The following is a 19,542-nucleotide window of genomic DNA, read 5'->3' on the forward strand; positions in this document are numbered from 1 at the left end:
AATGTGGTTAAAAGCATTTGTATTCCTGAGTGATTGGGCTATCAGAAGACCACTCAAGCAGCATAGGAAATGCATAAAAGTACATTTGATAAAATGATAGATGATGATGAAGTCCAAGCTCTTTGGAAAAAAAAAGGAGATAGCTACATGATTCTTCTGGAAAATGAAGGAACTAACAGATTAGCATGGTTTTTGGTGTGCTGGTATAACTATGACCACTAAGGCACAATACTGTGCTGTGAAAAGGCCAAATTCTGTTCTGACGTACTCCTTGAGAAACGTCACTGAAGTCAGTAGATTTTCACAGGATGTAAATCAATCAGCATAGAACTTGGCTGTAAGGTAATTAAAATATTTATTCATTTTTTAGGCTCTTGTTGCTGCTGTCTATCTGCTAACATTTTAGGATAGCAGTATTCAATATGCCTCACTTCCCCCTAAAAAACCCAAACCACACATCCTTTTAAATTGGCTGGGCCTTTGGTGTCTCCTTTTTAAACAAGCAGGTATGGTTTAAAAAGAAAATATTAGAACTGTACATCTTGTAGCGAAAACATTGTTAATGAATGGGGAGATACACCTATCTCATGGAGCTGGAAGGGACCCTGAAAGGTCATTAAGTCCAGCCCCCTGCTTTCACTAGCAGGACCAAGTACTGATTTTGCCCTAGATCCTGAAGTGGCTCCCTCAAGGATTGAACTCATAACCCTGGGTTTAGCAGGCTAATGCTCAAACCACTGAGCTATCCCTCCTGTTCGTTGATGGTGATTGATTTTGGTTTGGGGGGTTTGGCCTTAAAAGTGCTATGAAAAAAATATTAAAAATTCAGTAATTAATGTAAAAAAGAATGAAAAAGAAATATGTATTCCCTGTGAGCTAGTTTGCTATTCATTTACATCTATTTTATACCTATATAACTCCATTAACTTAATGTAAATTTACAGTGCATAAATGAGAGGAGAAACAGGCTTGTTGCCATCATCAGGAATTTGTCTGAGTAAAGACTGTCCCAAAGCTTCAGGATTTGGCCTGTAGAAATAAGTGCAGGGAAAGAACTGTTGGGTCAATGATTCCCAAGTTTTGTGCTGAGTCCTTTCAGTCACAGTGGTGAAGTTCTGTCATATCCTAGGCAGTGAAGCTCAATCCAGGGCACTCTTAGGCTTTCCAGAGCTCTTTTGATCAGTTGTATATTATCATTAATGAATATTTTCATGTTTCTGTGAAGCATTCACAACCAACCAGCTGAAATAAATTAGATGGTTTTCAAAACATTTGTGAACAATACCAACTTTAAAAGCAATTTCCAAGTCCAAGGAAATGGTTTGAATAAATTAAACTTCTTTCCTTGGCTTTATATTACCAGGAAATCTTTTTATTCATTTTTTTAAATGTTAAAAAAAAAAACCCACCTTTTTTCTTCGAGTGATTGCTCATGTGTATTCCACAGTAGGTGTGCATGCTCACCATGTACACCGGTGCTGGAAGTTTTTCCCCTAGCAGTACCCGTAGTGGGGAGCACCCCCCGCGACCCCTGGAGTGACACCTGCCTGGCGCGGTATAAGGGGAGCTGCGCGCTCCCCTACCCTCAGTCCCTTCTTGCCACTAGTGAAGGTGTGTTGGAACTGCTCAGCTCCAGCCTTGCTGCAGCTTGTCCCCAGAACTGTTCGTTCAGTAGTACCTGTAGTCAGTTTAGTTTTCAGTAAAGTTTAGTTAGTGAGCCAGGCATGCCCTGGATTTAAGTCCTGCGGCTCCTGTCGGCATTCTGTGCCAAGGAGTGACCCTCACGCAGACTGTCTGCGCTGCTTGGGAGAAACCCATATCAGCGAAAGGTGCAAGATCTGCAAGTCGTTCAAGCCCCGGACTAAAAAAGAAAGGGACATTAGACTCTGGCACGCCGCTCCGATCCGGTACCTAGCACTGTGGTGTCAGTACGCGGAGACCCTCCGGTACCTTCGACTAGTCGGCACCGCTCCTCTTCCACGGGGCATGTCAAGAGGATCGGAAAGACTCCCTCTTCGCAATGGCACCAAGGGAAGTCTGGGACAGAGACTAGGCCCATGTCGGGTAGTCCTCAATCCCCATCAGGCCCTAGGCCTTCAACTGACGCAGAGCGAAGTAGCCCGGCCCCTTCGGAGCAGGCCTCTCTGGATGTCCGGATGCCATTTACACCCAAAGCCCTCCAGGTGGCTAAGGACTTCGTGTCCATGCCGGTGCCAGGAGCGCTGCCGATGTTGGCCCCACATTCCAGAGTGAAGCCACCACTGGGATCGCCGCAGTCGCCGCCCGCCCGGTACCAATCTCGGTCAAGGGAACATTCCCAACACCGCTCACCTCCCAGTGACCATTCAGGGCTCAGTCCATGTGGATTGCCCTTGATGCCGGCTAGACTGTCTGGATGGGTGCCATCTGATCAGGACTCCTGGCACTGCTGGTCTTCACGGAGTGAGCACAGACAGGACTGTGGCAGATGTTGCCAATGGTCCTCGTCTCGAAGGTGGTACCGCAGTCGGTCACGGCATGACCATCTATGCTGTTCCTGCTCGGAATCCCACTCAGAGTCTCCACCAAGGCACCGTAGCTCTGGGCATCGATCGCCGGCTCCTTGCTGTCATGGGTCCACTAGTCAAGACTGCTCGCTGAGCAGCCACTACCATCAGTGCCGTTCTCCCACCTCGAGGACGAGTGTCAGTATTACACAAATCATCACCAAGATTCACAGGAAAAAAATAAACTTGTTGGCTGCCCTAGCAGGAGGGTGAAGAGTAAGACCATTAGAGGCTGGATAGCCATCTGTCTTGGATGGTTTAGACACCACAAATCCTACATCTTGGCAGGGGATTAGACTACAAGACCCTTCTAACTCCATGGTTTTATTATTCTAACCCCACACCCTCAAGTTAGCGTGAGGTTTGCTATTGACTTCACTGAGTGCAAGATCAGGCTCTAAGTAAGCATCGATGGATACTCTTAGGTGGGGCTGAGTCACAGTACCCAACTTACATCCCACGTGGACAAGTGTGCACTGGCATTGCCTTCATTGTATCTCTTCTGTGAAAATCTTCAGGGCTCTCACTTAAGGCTCTTTCATGAGAGCTAAATTCGCACAGTTATTTTTAAATAATAGCCTAGAGCACTGCAGCTTAATTATTTCCATCTAAAGTCATGGAATAATAATTTGAAAGCTCGTGAGAAAAACTCCACAGATTATTCATGAACTCTGTGTTTTATCTCAATTTTCTAATGATCATGAAGATATATATTTTTAAAGTACAATAATGATGATGGGAGTTAACCTGCTAGATTATTTTAAATGTATATACTGTTTTTCAGTTAAAAAGAGTACTGTAGATAGCCTCACTAGTCAAATGGCTGATTAATACTCACCATTGTCTCAGGTCAACAAAAATGATACATAGCCGTCTGTGTCACACATGACTGCCAAAGCCTAGGAAGGTCAAGTCTCCTAACTCCATGACTGGCTGACTCATGCAGCTGAGAGATCAACAAACAGGTGCATTGATTCTCAAAGGAAGGTCATTGGGATGAACTCTCCTCCACCTAACAACTTTTGCATTTGATTAATCAGACAATACCTTAGTACCCACAAATAGAATTGTTAAGACTTGACATTAAGATCAAAAACAGTGCTATCAGTTTTCAGAGGAAGCAAGATAAATTCTTGAGGAGACACTGCTTTCTTGCCAAAGAGCAAAACCAGTAGTGGACATCTCCATGTCCAGAAATGGATCTGCTCCCAGCCCCCACACATATGATGAAATAAACGCTATCTGCGGAGGAAATAAATATGGTCACACTTCACTCCTACTTCCATTCTCCATATTCACTCTTTCACCTTAATTTGTTCCTCCTCTCTAACCTTACTCCCCTTTTCTCCAACCTCTCTTTTATCAATCACTACCTTTTCTTTATCCCACTCTTCTCATTCACTCACTCCATTTAGTCTTACTTGTCTCACTTCATTCCATCTCTTTCACTCACTCTCCAGGTGCAGACGCATTTGTGCCGTCACCACCACTCACTCTGGTGCTACTTTTCCTTTCAGCCACTCTTTCTTGTCTTTCTACAACAATGCTTTCTTTTCTCCTCTTTTCCTATCCCCTAACACACTTTCTCCATCACAAATTCATTCTTCTAATTATCACTGGCCCTTCATTCCAATTAAGACATTAATCAGTTAGTCCCCATCATAAAATATATATAAATAAATTCAGTATTTCCAATTCAAATAAGCTCAAGTCACTTCTTTTGACCCCAAATCAAATTGGTTAACATCTAGTCATTCCCATATTCTTGCAGGTTTTCCTTAAACTCTGATTTGTAGAGGTAGCTGCCTGCTACGCCATCCTCAGCTTCTCTTTCTCCCTCTTCCCATGCTGGGAAGCGAGCCATAATGAACATCCCTGGTCCTCTCCCTCCCAGCTGTGAGTCAGAGACCACTCAACATCACTTTTCACAGAAGCAGACTTACTAGCTAGCAAGTCATAAAAAAAAATCCAAAAAAGTGCACACACAAAAAACCAACAAAAGACAAGAACATGCAAAGCAACTTATTAGCGTTTTTATTCTGTTTGTAAATTGTTTATTATTATGCCTGCCAAAAACCCTACATAAATAAATTACATTGATTTGGACCTGTATATTTGCATGTTTATTTGTTTTTCCTAATGCTAATTAAGTATTTTAGGAAAAATTGTCAGAGCGGCCACCAGCAAGAGTTGGTGGCCACACTCTGAGGCCACCAAAATTTTGTTGAGACCCCTGCTCTAAGGCATGTTTTCTAACCCTTTAATTATTCTTGTTGCTCTCCTCTGAACCCTCTCCAATTTAACAACATCCTTCTTGAATTGTGGGCACCAGAACTCGAAGCAATATTCCAGTGGATTGCACAGTGCTAGAGTGCTAGATAGAGGTCAAATAACCCCTCTACTCCTACTTGAGATTCCTCTGTTCATGCATCCTAGGATCTCACTAGCTCTTTTGGCCGCAGTGTCACACACTGTGTGTTCATGTTTAGTTGATTATCCACTATGACCTCCAATCTTTCTCAGAGTCATTGCTTCCCAGGACCTACCCCCCCACCCATCCTGGACTACATTATTTGTTCCAAGCTGTATACGTTTACATTTAGCTGTATTAAAATACATATTGTTTGCTTGTGCCCAGTTTACCAAGAAATCCAGATTACTCTGAATTAGTAATCTGTCCTCTTCATTATTACCTTTCCCATGATTTTTTGGTCATCTGAAAACTTTCAGTGATTATTTTGTTTTCTTCAGGGTCTTTAATAATAATGTTAAATATACATATACAGTTACATTTTGAGACTGATCACTCAGCCAGTATTTAATTGATTTAGTGTGTGCGATGTTACTTTTAGATAATTCTAGTTTTTTAATCAAAATATTGTGCAGTACCAGGTCAAATTCCTTACAGAAGTCTAAGGATGTTACAACAACATTATTATCTTTATCAGCCAAACTTGTAATCTCATCAAAAAAATCTTAAAATAGTCTCACATGATCTGTTTTCCATAAACCCATGTTGATTTGCATTAATTACATTATCCTCCTTTAGTTCTTTGTTAATCTTGTCCCTGTATAAACTGTTCCATTATCTTGGATTGACATCAGGCTGATAAGCCTAAAATTAACCAGGTTATCTCGTTTACTCTTTTTAAAAATTTGGCACAACATTAGATATTTTTTTTTACAGTCTTCTGGAACTTCCTCAGTGCTCCCAGACTTACTGAAAATCAACAATAATGGTCCAGCTTTCAGCCAGCTCTCTTAAAACTCTTGGATACAAGTTAGCTGGATCTTCAGATTTTAAAATGTCTAACTTTCCAGAAATACTAGTGGGAGGGAAAGAATGTTATCACCATATGATGAGACTATATAATATCCCGCAGATGCAGAACAGAAATATTTATTGAACACTCTTTGGGGTGGGAGCAACCAACTGATCAGTCTGCTCCTGCTGCTGTGTTCCTTTTACTTTCCTCCTCAGGTTGATGTCAGTTGTGGTGACTGGCTCCTTTATGGAGTGGAAGACAGGAGGTAGGAGACTAGCTTTGAGTTCTGGCTTACACATTTTCAACACTATTTAAAATTGTTGGCAGAGTTGGGAGTTCCCTACTTTTGTTAAGACTTTATTTTTTCATATTGAAATTTTCCCAGTGGACATAAATAACCATCATGCATTGTTTACATCAACTTGGAAAGGGGTTAACCTATGATAGGATATTGAGGGATTTCTAGACCCTCACTCAGTGAAGTTCTTCTATGGTGACACCTAATTTTCCTAAAATCATGACATCCCCAGTATCATTATAACCAATCATCATATTGATAAATCATTATGAATGTGTGCTTTTTCCATACCCTATCTTTCACTCTCCTGCCCAATTGCTTCTTCTGCTAAACTCCTTCAGCATGCGATTACTCATGGTTTGCACATTGAATGCAAAATGTATGCAATTTATACCTCTGTTTTCAGACCAACTCACTCCTGCTGTTAAACTTAAAGCACTGTTCATCACTGCAGAATTGGGCCCAGAATGCCTAATTCAGCAATCAGACTTAGGGCTAAATTCTGTCATCACTTACAGTGGTGTAAATCCAGAGTTACTTCATGGATTCAATAGTCTTAATTCATTTTGTGCCAGTGTAAATGGTGGCAGATCTGGCCCTTGTCTATGGCTGAGGATCCCATACAATTCAGAAGCCGCTAAAGTATTTTTTTAATTGGACTATACCTGAAGGGCCCAATTCTGCACTGATATGGTGCAGCATCCACTTTGCACAGGTATAGCTGACAGTATAAGTCTCTGAAAAATCAGGCCTTCACTATCTAATTAAATAAAATAAGGAGTGGTCATTTTTATTGAATCAGTTCATTAAAGCAGACCAAGTATTTTTGCATGAAAGAATAAATAACATCAGAAACCAAGTCAAGGTGAAACAGCCAAAGGGATCATTGTGCCTGTTTTGTTTTATTTATTTTATTTTTCTTGCCTCTACTTCTTTACCATCCACCAGAAGAAATGTTTCAAATTCTCTGCAGAACATACTTCTCTATGCCTGTTTGTTTTTCTTTTATTATTCCATCTAGATTAGCTATTTCAAGTCTTTACTATACTCTGTATAAGAAATAGTTTTCTCAGCAGTAAATTCTTCTCTACTCCCAATTTTTTGATTATATTCTATGCTTCCATTTGGGAATCTTTTTTGCCAATAGGAGTAGTTTGCATTTTTATGGTCAATTTTAACAATGCTTTAAATTTTAGCGTCATCATTTAGGCCATTTGCAGTTCTCACTGTTTTAGCAAAATTCACATTGAAGCTGAATTCTTTAGGGCTTTTTAAAAAAGAAACAATTACACATTATGTGAATATATCCTCTTCCCCCCCAAAAAAGTTACCTCAATTCAAGTACTGGGATGATGTGATATAATATCCCCCAAATGTTTTCAGGAGTTAAATAATAACACGGGGGAGCACAATCAAAAGCAAGGAAGAAAAGCTATTTTGAGATCATCTTAGAAATTAGATGGAAAGCTGATGATAAGGAAAAACATAGAAAGGCTGTTACAGATAGCATCATTATATAGGAGAAAGGTATCACACTACTGGTGATGAGATTGTGGGAAGGGATGGAGGTGAGTATCAGAAGTGGAGAATAAAATAGAAAGAATTTCTGTGAAGTAAGGTGGACAAAGTTAATGGCAAGTTTAAAAACCAAGAGGTCATAAGTAATCCTTACCCATTCTGAAAAACAAGGACTGATGCTTAACAATATAACCTCCACTGGTTGCTTAGGAACTCTCTAGCTAGAGGCTAGCAATGAAAATGCTTTTAAAGCTGTTATACTGTATATTGAACTACAATATTCTGGTTATCTTTAATGAGTCAGAATGTGATTTGGAAAATGACCCATCTTATCCCTCTATATTTATCTATACCTGTATTATGCATCCTTTCTGTAAATTGTTGGAGTGGTGGAATAAAGCTATCACAGTCCTCTTCTGGGAAGGCAGGCATTCTTGAATATGAAATAAAACTATCCTATATTGTTGGTATAAGGGAGTCCTGCTTCTACCAGACATTTGTATTCACTAGTTTGTCATTCAAAAGACGTCTACTTGTAAATATTTTCTTTTCAGAGATAGAGTACAATTATGTCCCAGTCAAAGCAGAAATTGAAAAGTAGGCTATGTAGTTGTCTCAAGCGATTGAGAAAGAGCATTATATTCAGAGGGTTGTTGGCTATTAAGTTCTCTAGTTCAGTACTTGAGGTTTTTTTCCCCAGAATGCCTTTGAGCATCCCAGCCTGAAAATGAAAAGTGGAGATTACTTTGCTTAGGAGAAGCTTCAGAAAAGGAACCTGCCCTGAAACTATTATAGGGGCATAAGTTACTTTTACAATTTTTAAAATTGCATGCCTACCCCCTTGCTCTCCTGATTACTTTTGTCTCATATTGCAATTTCACCTCTACTATGGAGCCTTCTTTTTCTTCCTAAGTCTATTTCTCCCCCGCTCCCCCAAGAGAACTTTCTTGATGTTTTTTTATAGGACTGTCATGATTTGTATCTGTTGCAATTGGTTAAATAGCTTGTTTTATATTCATCCAATACCTACCAGGAGCAGAAGGTGATGAAACTGGATGCTACTACAACTACAACTGGATGCAGTCTGGTCCAATGTGAACCTCGCCACCTGCTAACCCACTTTACATTTAATTCAAACTAGACTTCCAAGGTTAAGCTGGCGAACTAGATTAAATGTAGCCATTGCTATAATAAGCCAGCTAATTTTATGCACATGCTCTGTGTGTGAGATAAAATGAATCCCATATTATCAGGGCATTGGTACATTTCTCAACTGTTTGCTTAGTGATCACTCTTAAACTCTTAGCTGCCTAAGTTCAAGTGACTGGAAACATCTCTAATAGTTTGAGATGGGGTTTATGTTCAGAAATATTAATACTTTGTTTATAGGATGACTAGATTTTCCTGTTTAAAAACTGGATGTTTGTCCATGTTAGGAGGGGATTATGTGGTATAGTTAGAGGGGGGTTAGGGAGTTTGGCACAGGGGAAGGGAAGGCAAAAAGGATGGCCATTTCTCCCTCTTCTTCTTTGAGTAGTATCCCTGTTCCCCTGTAGGTGTGTCTCTGTGTCCCTGCCCTGCTGATCAGAGAATTTTGGTAGCAGTGTCTGTTTACGCATGCATTGCCCTCCCCCTCTCCTGTGCTCTACCATGAGGCTAACCAAGGGTGCGCAGTCGAACCCTCCTCAGTTCCTTCTCAACTGCTCCTGGCTAGAGTTGGAGCATTAGCTGTCCATTAGTGCAGATCATTAACTTCTTCAGAATTGTTAATTTTAGCTACCTTTTTGGAGCTTCCCTTTCTTTTCTTTACTCTTTTATCTTTATTACCAAAAGAATCTCCCTTTATTTTAGACTTTGTTTTTCTTTGGCACACACACACACAAACACACCCCATCTGCGGGACCCCTCTGGATAGTGTATGCCCTGTTCACTGGGTTCCAAGGACTGTCTCAGAAGCAATGACCTCTGTCTTGGTGACTGACGGATATTCTCAGTGTGTCTGCTGCCTGAGAGAGAACCACATTCTGCAGAAGTGTGGTTTGTGCCAACAACTGAAGCCCAGATCCAGAAAGGACAGAGAACTGAGACTCAAGCGTCTCCTAATGGAGGCAGCCTTTGAATCACCCTCTGAGCCACGCCAAGACCCCAGATGGCAGGAAGCCTTGCCCAACCCTCTACTTCTAAGGGAGGTGAGCCCAAGAAGATGCCCACGAGCCACTCACGTAAGGCCTCCAAGAAAAGGGCCGTGAATCCCCCAGCAAGCCCTGACTGAGCTGAAAATGATCTCTGCCTCACTCAGTCTCATTGGTACCTACAGCACTGAAGCCGTCTAAGTCCTGCCAAAGTACCCAGTGGGCACGGGCAAGGAATCATCAATAGTGACTGGATTTGAGAAATCCAGAGAATCCACCCTGGGGAAGGTTCCTTCGGTACAGACATTGATGTCAGTACTGTCTTTGGCTTGCCAGGTACCAGGGGACTGCACTATCAGGTCCAAATGACTGACTCCTTTGATGTAGACATCTCTGCACTGGCAGCCACCATCAGTACCGACACCTTTGACACCGCTGGACTTCCAGTATGTGACAAATCTTTGGTGTCTGATGCACCGGATTTACCGGGGCCCCGATATCGAGTCTACCCAGAACTCCAGACTTGCTGGCAACATCATGCTGTATACCCCCTTTTTTATCCACTGAGTCAGATAGTGAGTAAGAAGACGTGATCTCTTGCCTCTTCTCTTCCAATTCCTGTATGGACCTCAACTGTACCATCACATCACATGGTACCAAGCACTGGGCCCCTTCCCACCCTCTCAGTGGCCGTACTGAGACCATTGGCAGGCATACACACATCGTGCCTCCCGTGACTCTAGCGTGGCTTATAAAGAGCCATGGAGACATCCTCCTTTGGCTGCTGCATCAAGGGCATGCAAACCCCCTGAACAATTGAGAGGAACAAGAGGCTGAAGTCCTCTTCACTAATTACTCTCCTGACTAATTACTCATTGTCATCACCAGGTGAGATGGTCATGCCACCTCCACCATCTTTGGCAGATGACTTTAAGCTGTTTCAGGAGCTGGCCCAGTGAGTGGCAGAGGCACTGCAGGAGATGAGCAGTCATACTACAAACTAGTGCACATTTTACCTGTGTTTACTTCCTGCCAATGATCAGAGGTACACACACAAAGGTCATGACAGACAATATAGCCTATGCTACATAAACCATCAAGGAGGTGCCAGATCACCCTCCTTTTGTATGGAAGCGCTAAAGCTATGGAGTTGGTGCATTTCCCACAACGTTACAATATCAGTGGCTTACTTACCAGGAGTACATCACATGATAGTGAACAGTCTCAGACACAAATTCCTACATGACCATGAGTGGGGGATAGACTCAGTGATACTCCACAACATATTCCAGTGATGGGGGCCACCAATAATAGACTTGTTCGCTTCTTACTGGAACAAGAAAGCTCATGGTCCTGCTCCAGAGTGGTCATTTGTCCAGCATTCCATGAGAGATGCTCTCCTCTTCTCATGGGACAAGGGCCTCCTTTATGCCTTTCCCTCATGTCCTCTATTGCTGAAAGTCTTGTTGAAAATAAAAAAAGAGAAAAAGCAAACATCCTACTGATCTCTGTTACCTGGTCCAGACAGACATGGTACCCTTACCTGTCACAAATGGCGCTGTGTCCACCAATGACTCTTCCAATTATTCCTTACCTCCTCTTGCAGAACAAGAGATGCACTCTCCATCCCAACCTGCGGATAATACAGCCTCAAAGCCTTCATGGTTCTAGCTCATAGAGACATCATATTCTGAAGAGGTACAGGAAGTGTTATTACACAGTAGGAAAATGACTACCTCTCGTACTTATCTACACAAGTGGACTAGGTTCCGGATCTGATGCCAGTCCAAAAGGGTCGCACTGGATATGGCCACTCTACCCATAGTCCTAGACTATATGTTGGATCTCAAGAAATTGGGACCCATAAGGGTGCTCAATTTTTTCCCACCTGATTACAAAGAGGTTTCTCAAAGGCATAGTTGGACCTCTTTCCCCAACCCAAGCTTCCTACCCCACAATGGGACTTCAATCTAGTATTAAAATGACTGACTAGACCGACCTTTGAACCCATGTCCCCTTGTTCTTTAACTCACCTTTCCGTGAAGATGGCATTCCTGATTGCCATTACCTCGGCAAGAAGGGTAGGGGAGATAGTGGCCCTGATGGCACATCCTCCCTTCACAGAATTCTTTCCAGACAAAGTCACGCTTAGACCACATCCAAAGTTCACCCCCAAGGATTTCACGTGAACCAACACATTCACATTCCAACCTTTTATCCTAAGCCTAACCAGGATAATAGGGAAGCCACTCTCCATATGCTAGATGTAAGGAGAGCATTGAGACTCTTCCTCTCCATTCCAGATGGGCCCAAAGGCACAGTGATTTCAACTCAAAGACTCTCTAAATGGCTCTTGAACTGTATCATACTCTGTTACCAGATTCCAACTTAGCATCTCCATCTACAGTCCACACACATTCTACGAGACCGGTTTCCTCATCCGTCAGGTATCCCTATATCAGAAATCTGCAGAGCAGCTACCTGGACATTGGCACATACCTTTGCAGAGCACTATGCCATCCTGGGGGACTCAGATGCCAAATTTGGCACCACGGTACCATCATCCATAACAGACTTGACTCCAAAGCCCCAACCTCCAGTGAGGTGCCGAACAGACACTGTTACCAAAATTCTCCAATCAGCAGTGCAGGGATGCAGACACCCCTACAGTAGAGCACCCATAGGGGGACACATCTTGAGGAACCATCGTTATTGCAGAAGGTGAGTAACTTCTTGTGCTTTGTCTTTTTTCCATTTCTTCATCTTTATCCTGCCTTCCTTCATCCTCTCTCCTTCCACCATGTCCCTTTTCCTCTTGCCTCCCTAGTTCCCACTCTCATATCTCCCACTTCCTCTGTTTGGCACATTTAGTAATTCTCAGGCCTTTCTCTCAGCCCACACATAATCTTTGTTTCCAAGACCTCCCCACTACCCCATCTCATTCTCACCTGTAGTTCAGTGGAGGTGAGCAGAAAAGTGGACGCCTGTCCCTCATCTAGATTAGTAGCAGCATTGTACAGCTGTGCTGCCTGTAGGTTTGCCTTTCAATGCCCAGAGTCTTAGACTGCACATGACTGTCTCTCTTATAGAGGGCTGATTTGAAGTGGGTGCACACAGATGGGTTTCATGGATGGGAGAGCAACAAGATTGTAGTATGACCAGTCTCTGCAATGGTCCTTAAAATACTTATGTTTGCCCATCTTGCCATTAGTTTAATCAATTCAGCTTCTTAGTGGCTCCTTCAGGTGACAGATTTGCTGGGGTTTACACAACTCTGCATTCTATGAAGCTGATGGGGACATACTGGTGTGTGACCATGTGAACAGGAGTTAGATTAGTTTTTTGGCAGGGGAGGAGAGGACAGGAATTATTTAAAAAAAAATACAGGGGATATATAACTGGTGGTAACTTGCAGGCCTGGCAAAAAATGCTTAGGCTGGCCATAGTTGTAAAGAACAGCCAGCTGACAGCTCTAGGAGCTCTGTTCTTGGCTCTACCATAGAGAGTTGGCTGGGCAGGCATGACAATTACGTTGTAAACTATTATATTGTGTGTCCAGTTTGGTTACGTAAGTAGTCCCTGTGAGGATTATGTCTTGGCTGTCTGTGTTATACCAATATAATAAAAACCAGCAGGATCTTATTAAGAGGGATAAGGCAAAGATGCCACATTTATTGTAAATATAATAATAAGGCAAAAGATAAAAATAAACAACGTTGTTTGACCACTTATTCATATTACTACTTATTCCTTATACACACACACACACACACACACACACACACACATTCATTCACACAATCATTCATTCAGGTTCTGTATAGATGTTATAGTTACCAGCCTAGAAGTTGCTCATGCCAAGTTACTGGCCAGGTATCTTGGCCATGAGGATGGAGCCGAGTCTGTGTCAGATGCACCTGATGCTCCTGGAGGCTGGCAGCAGAACCAGAGACTCAAAATCCTCCGTTTTTAGAGTCCATTTTTATAGGAATTAATTCCTATGTTAGTCTATGGGAAACGTTTCATCCTGCTGTTGTTGGCTCAATTGGCAGATGGCACATTCCTGGTGGCTCCACACTGTCTAAAGTGGCACATTCCTTCCAGGTGTTTGGGGTGGATCCCAGTTTACCCTCCGGGGGTTGTCTGGTGGTCCACTTGACACATTCTTTGGCCGATGGATCCTTTCCAGGCTGGCACCCCCCTAACCATTCACGTACATCAAACATTCATCAACATACATTCCATATCTTAACCATATTTTAATTTACTGTCTCCACCAGTTTTGGGGTGTGTGTTAATTCCGATGAGATTCCCGGCCCTGTAATCACAGAGGGTGGGAGTCTGTTTGTTTACATTGTATCAATTACAGCTTAAGGCTAGCATAGTGTTTACTTCAAGAACAAAGTCTTAACTTGTTTGTAAGTTGAACATAGTAATAGAGTATCTTTCACAGGACAGATACAATCAGTTTTTTCTGCAGACAGGAGCTTACAAGTTTTAACATAAGAACTTAAAAGATTTTTGTACTTGGTGAACCTGGGGGGATTTTTGTACTTGGTGAACCTGAGGGGGTCACTGTCACTTGAGGGAATCACTGTTAGTACCTTCTTTAATATCCCTACACCTGCACAAGTCATGAACTGTGAACATGAAACTAAACTTTCTGTTGTCCCCATCTCCTCTCCATCTGAGCTAACCCCTGACCACCAGGCTGCCAGCTGTTTTGACTTCGGGGGAAAAAATGAGTTGTACACCTGAAAATGAGCCCACCATAAGATGCCTATCTGAGACACCACTCATCTAATTATTGTACAAGACTGTCACATGCTTGTAAAATATTAATTTGGAAATGTGACCTATGCAACTAGGCATGGTCCATTAACTGCTTGGGACTTGTACTAACCATCCTCCAAAAAAATCACATTTGGGAGCATTAGAGCATGGGGCTTTTCCTCCTCCTTACAAAGATAAATGACCCAATCATTGGTACAAAAGGGGATATACCCTGAGCCTCATTGTCTCCCTATCCATCATGACTTTGTGATATTTATTGATACGGAGGAGACATAATGTCTAAGGGAAAATATTATTTGCTATTTTATTCACTTGCCATCTGTAGATTTACATGCCAGGAGGAAAAACAGTAACTATAGTTCAAAAGCGTGACTTGTGAGCTAAACAGGGCTGTAAATTATGAAACAGTACTCTGCTTCATTTCTCTGCCCCGGAAAACCAGTCAGAAAGATTACTCTGTAAACAGCTTTTCCAGACTGAAACTGAGAAACAAAGGCAGGAAGGGACCATAATTATCATTTAGATAATATTTTTCCTGTGAAAAAAACATTTATCGCCATCAATACTCACTTCACCCATAATTCATGTCTAATCTTCTGCTGTTGCTATCTGACATTTATATGTAATAGCATCCTTGGTGTATGAGAGAGTGTGTGTCACAAGAGAAAAATGACCACATGCTTGTAACACTGTTCTCTTCTGGAGGGTCTAAAATGGAGCAGCACAGATGTAGGAATCTATGATTTATTTTCAGGTTTCAAGGTTGATTTCAAGGTTTTTAAAGATGAAATGTATTCTTGATACTTTGAAACAATGTGTTTTCTTTCTGCCTTTCCACTATTGTCTTTCATCTTATTTTGTGTGACAGTTTTCTCATTATTTGCTTTTGTATTTGTTTTCCTTTATGTACCTAACCTGTAATTAATATTTTAAGCTAGGCTGGCAATGCATTGGCAATGGCAACTTGTTTGCTGGTTAGATGACTTGAAACCTGTGACGTGGACAGAAATAGAGGGCAACTTAGCTATGCATTTGGTCACAGAAAGTTGAGAACATTGCCCTCACCAGCTGGTGACAGCAACTACTGCCAAGTGAAAAATGGAACAGGAGTGTAATTGGGAGCTGCTCATCTACAGCCTTTGCCAATGTTAAGATGGTAAATGAAGCCTACAAAAAGAGAGGAAAGGTGAGGAAATTTAAGGAAAAAGAATGTAGAAAATGCTGATACCAATGGGTTCAGTTCTTTATTGATAAATTGTCAGATAGCTTGGTTCAATCAGATTATATAAATCAGCACAATACAAAAGGAATTAATAATTTACCCAGTCTTCATTATTCCAAATTTATTACAACTACGATCCGTTTTTTATACCTCAGCTGTTTACAACAGATAGAAAATTCTACTTGATTAATTAAAGACCTTACACACCTGTTCTTATCTAGTTTCCAATTATTTTGCACATCACAAAGGCATCTTATACCTGTTATCCCTAAAATACCTAACTGGCACTGCTCATATTTACAAATCTTAAAAGAACATACATCTTGTTTTTGCCAGTTTCTACGTGTACAAGGAACAGAGATCATGCACAGTTTACTACAAATATATTTCCACTATATACTTAGCATGATTTGCAAAGTATACTTGGGAGTATGCATGTAGTCAGCATAAGTATAGTATAATTTTTAGAAGTATAGCAGAACTCCATTTATCCGATCTGACTGGGACTGGGACCGGATCAGAAAATAAAAATCTAGATAAACTGGAGAATGGAAAAGTGCAATGTTGCATCACCATGTAGTGGCCGCAAGAGAGTTTGCCCTCTTCTAGACCAGTGTGCTACTGGTTGTGGTTAACATGGTGGGTCAGATAAGTGGGGTTCTACCTTATATGATATTGGCTAACCATGTGAGTATATTTTCAAGGTACTGTAATTAATGTACCACAACCACTAAAGGGAGAACCTCCTGAGGTTTTTTGGTTTTGTTCCTTCCATTACGGCCTTGATGTCATCTGGTGAGTTGTTTTTGAGATGGATTATAAATAGGGTTCTCAAGCGATTTAAAAAAAAATCGTGATTAATGGCACAATTAAAATAATTAATCATGACTCATTGCACTGTTAAACAATAATAGGATACCACTTATTTAAACTGTTTTAGATATTTTCTACATTTTCAAATATATTGATTTCACTTATAACACAGAATACAAAGTATAAAGTGAGCACTGTATATTACTTTTATTACAAATATTTGCACTGTAAAAACCAAAAAATAGTATTTTTTCAGTTCACCTAATACAAGTACGTACAGTAGTGCAATCTCTTTATCGTGAAAGTTGAACTTACAAATGTATAATTATGTACAAAGAACTCTGTATTCAAAAATAAATCAATGTAAAACTTTAGCGCCTACAAGTCCACTCAGTCCTACTTCTTGTTCAGCCAATCGCTCAGACGAATAAGTTTGTTTAAATTTGCAGGAGATAATTCTGCCTGCTTCTTGTTTACAATATCACCTGAAAGTGTGAACAGGCATTCGCATGGTACTGTTGTAGCTGGCGTCACAAGATATTTATGTGCCAGATGCACTAAAGTTTCATATGTCCCTTCATGCTTCATCCACCATTCCAGAGGACATATGTCCATGCTGATAACGGGTTCTGCTCAATAACCATCCAAAGCAATGCGAACTGATGCATGTTCATTTTCATCATCTGAGTTGGATGCCACCAGCAGATGGTTGATTTTATTTTTTGGTGGTTCAGGTTCTGTAGTTTCTGCATTGGAGTGTTGCTCTTTTAAGACTTCTGAAAGCATGCTCTACACCTTGTCCCTCTCAGATTTTGGAAGGCACTTCAGATTCTTAAACCTTGGGTCGAGTGCTGTAGCTATCTTTAGAAATCAAACATGTTCTGGATCATCATCCAACGCTGCTATAACATGAAACATATGGCAGAATACGGGTAAAACAGAATAAGAGACATACAGTTCTCCCCCCAAGGAGTTCAGCCACAAATTTAATTAATGATTATTTTTTACTGAGCATCATCAGCTTGGAAGCATATCGTCTGGAATGGTGGCTGAAGCATGAAGGAGCATATGAATGTTTAGCATATCTGGCACATAAATACCTTGCAATGCCAGCTACAAAAGTGCCATGCGAAAGCCTATTCTCACTTTCAAGTGACGTTGTAAATAAGCGGGCAGCATTATCTTGTTTGTCTTAGCGATTGGCTGAACAAGAAGTAAGACTGAGTGGACTTGTAGGCTCTTAAGTTTTACATTGTTTTGTTTTGAATGCAGTTATTGTAACAAAAAATCTACATTTGTAGGTTGCACTTTCACCATAAAGAGATTGCACTATGGTACTTGTATGAGGTGAATTGAAAAAATACTATTTCTTTTGTTTGCCATTTTTACAGTGCAAATATTTGTAATAAAAAAAATATATAAAGTAAGAACTGTCTACTTTGTATACTGTTGTAATTTAAATCAATATATTTGAAAATTTAGAAAAACTTCCAAAAATATTTAATAAATTTCTACTGTTTAACAGTGTGCTAAAAACTGTGATTAATTGCGATTAATTTTTTAATTGTGATTAATTTTTTTGAGTTAATCACGTGAGTTAACTGCGATTAATCGACAGCCCTACTTATAATCATAGGGCCAAATTCTGCTCTTACACAGTGTAAATCTGGAATAACTCATTGACCTCTGGAGTTATGCCATTGTAACAGAATATGATTTATAGTAAATAACAAAAGCCACTCTTAGGATATGTCTTTATAGTAAAATTAAGCTGGGTGATCAGCACCTAGGTTAGCCTTGCTCGGGTCTGACCAGCCACACTGCAAAGCCATTTGAGTTAATCAGTCCACACTGGTATTGTACTTACTGCTGTCAGGTATTAGGACTTCTGGAGTCATATGGTTCTCTAGTGCTGCAGGAGGCTGATTCTTTCACAGTGAATTGTGGAAGAAATTGTCCTGGGCACATGGAAGGAATTGTGGAGAGGCATTGGAGGACTATCAGCGCTCCAGTGGTTTAGCTTGCATCCTCATTGCAAAGTGGGTGAATTACCAGCCCATGTGTAAGCAGCACTTGAGCTTTAGCCTAGCCCTAGGAAAGGCTAACTAGCCTGGGTATAAATGTGCACCACAGTCAGGCCAGAGGGTTTGTGTATAGATGGGAGCCAGGTTGGGGCAACACCTGAGTAAGACCCAAGTTAACTTTGCATTGAAGATTAGCCCTTAAATAAACCAAACCAAGAAGAGTTGAGAAAATCAGGCCTATAAATCATTACAGATATGCTAAGTATTACTATTATTATGCTCTAGCACTGTGAGGGAAGCAGCTTCTTTATCTACTTAATAGTGCTTCCTGGACTATCAGCATGCTACAAACAATAGTTTGAGAATTGGCTATGAGAGCTTGTAATGAGATATGGAGCCTTTCACCATTTCCAGTTTTAATCTGTCTCATGTTGGTAATAACCAAATGTTGTTATCTACTAGCATTTCAGTTTTCCGAGCCTATTTTGCAACAAAATACAACATTTGGCCTTAACTGTTTTCCCCCCCACAGTTTCAGCAGAGATTGAAAAACAACAACAACTGAGCATACATATGGCCAGATTGTCACATTCTTTTTTGGTTTGAATAGTACTTTACGCTATGAACAGATCCTTTGAAATCAATGGAGCTACTCATCAAGTAAGGTGAATGAGTGAGTTTTATAAGCCGACCCACAGTGATTCTTCTGTGCTTTTCAAAGGGCACATGGTCGGGCAGTGAACAACCCTGCTCTGTCCTCTTCTAGATCCCCACAGGTTATGTTTGAGACATATTGGCTGGGTAGTATGAGGAATTTGTACTGTATTCTGTGGATGAATAATTGCCACTCTGTCAACTTTTATCAGCACTAAATTTACTTCTAAAAATGTACTAGCTTAGACACTTTACATTTTCCTTTACAATACTAA

At 41.0% G+C, this 19,542-nt stretch overlaps 1 protein-coding gene across 10 annotated transcripts in view; it reads left to right on the top strand.

Moving 5' to 3' along the window:
- The window catches only part of KCNIP4 (potassium voltage-gated channel interacting protein 4), an 819,764-nt gene that overhangs the window by 686,567 nt on the left and 113,655 nt on the right, over positions 1 to 19,542 (top strand). The window lies entirely within an intron of this gene.

Source organism: Mauremys reevesii, linkage group 5, assembly GCF_016161935.1.
Source record: "Mauremys reevesii isolate NIE-2019 linkage group 5, ASM1616193v1, whole genome shotgun sequence".
In the NCBI taxonomy this organism is placed as follows: Eukaryota; Metazoa; Chordata; order Testudines; family Geoemydidae; genus Mauremys; species Mauremys reevesii.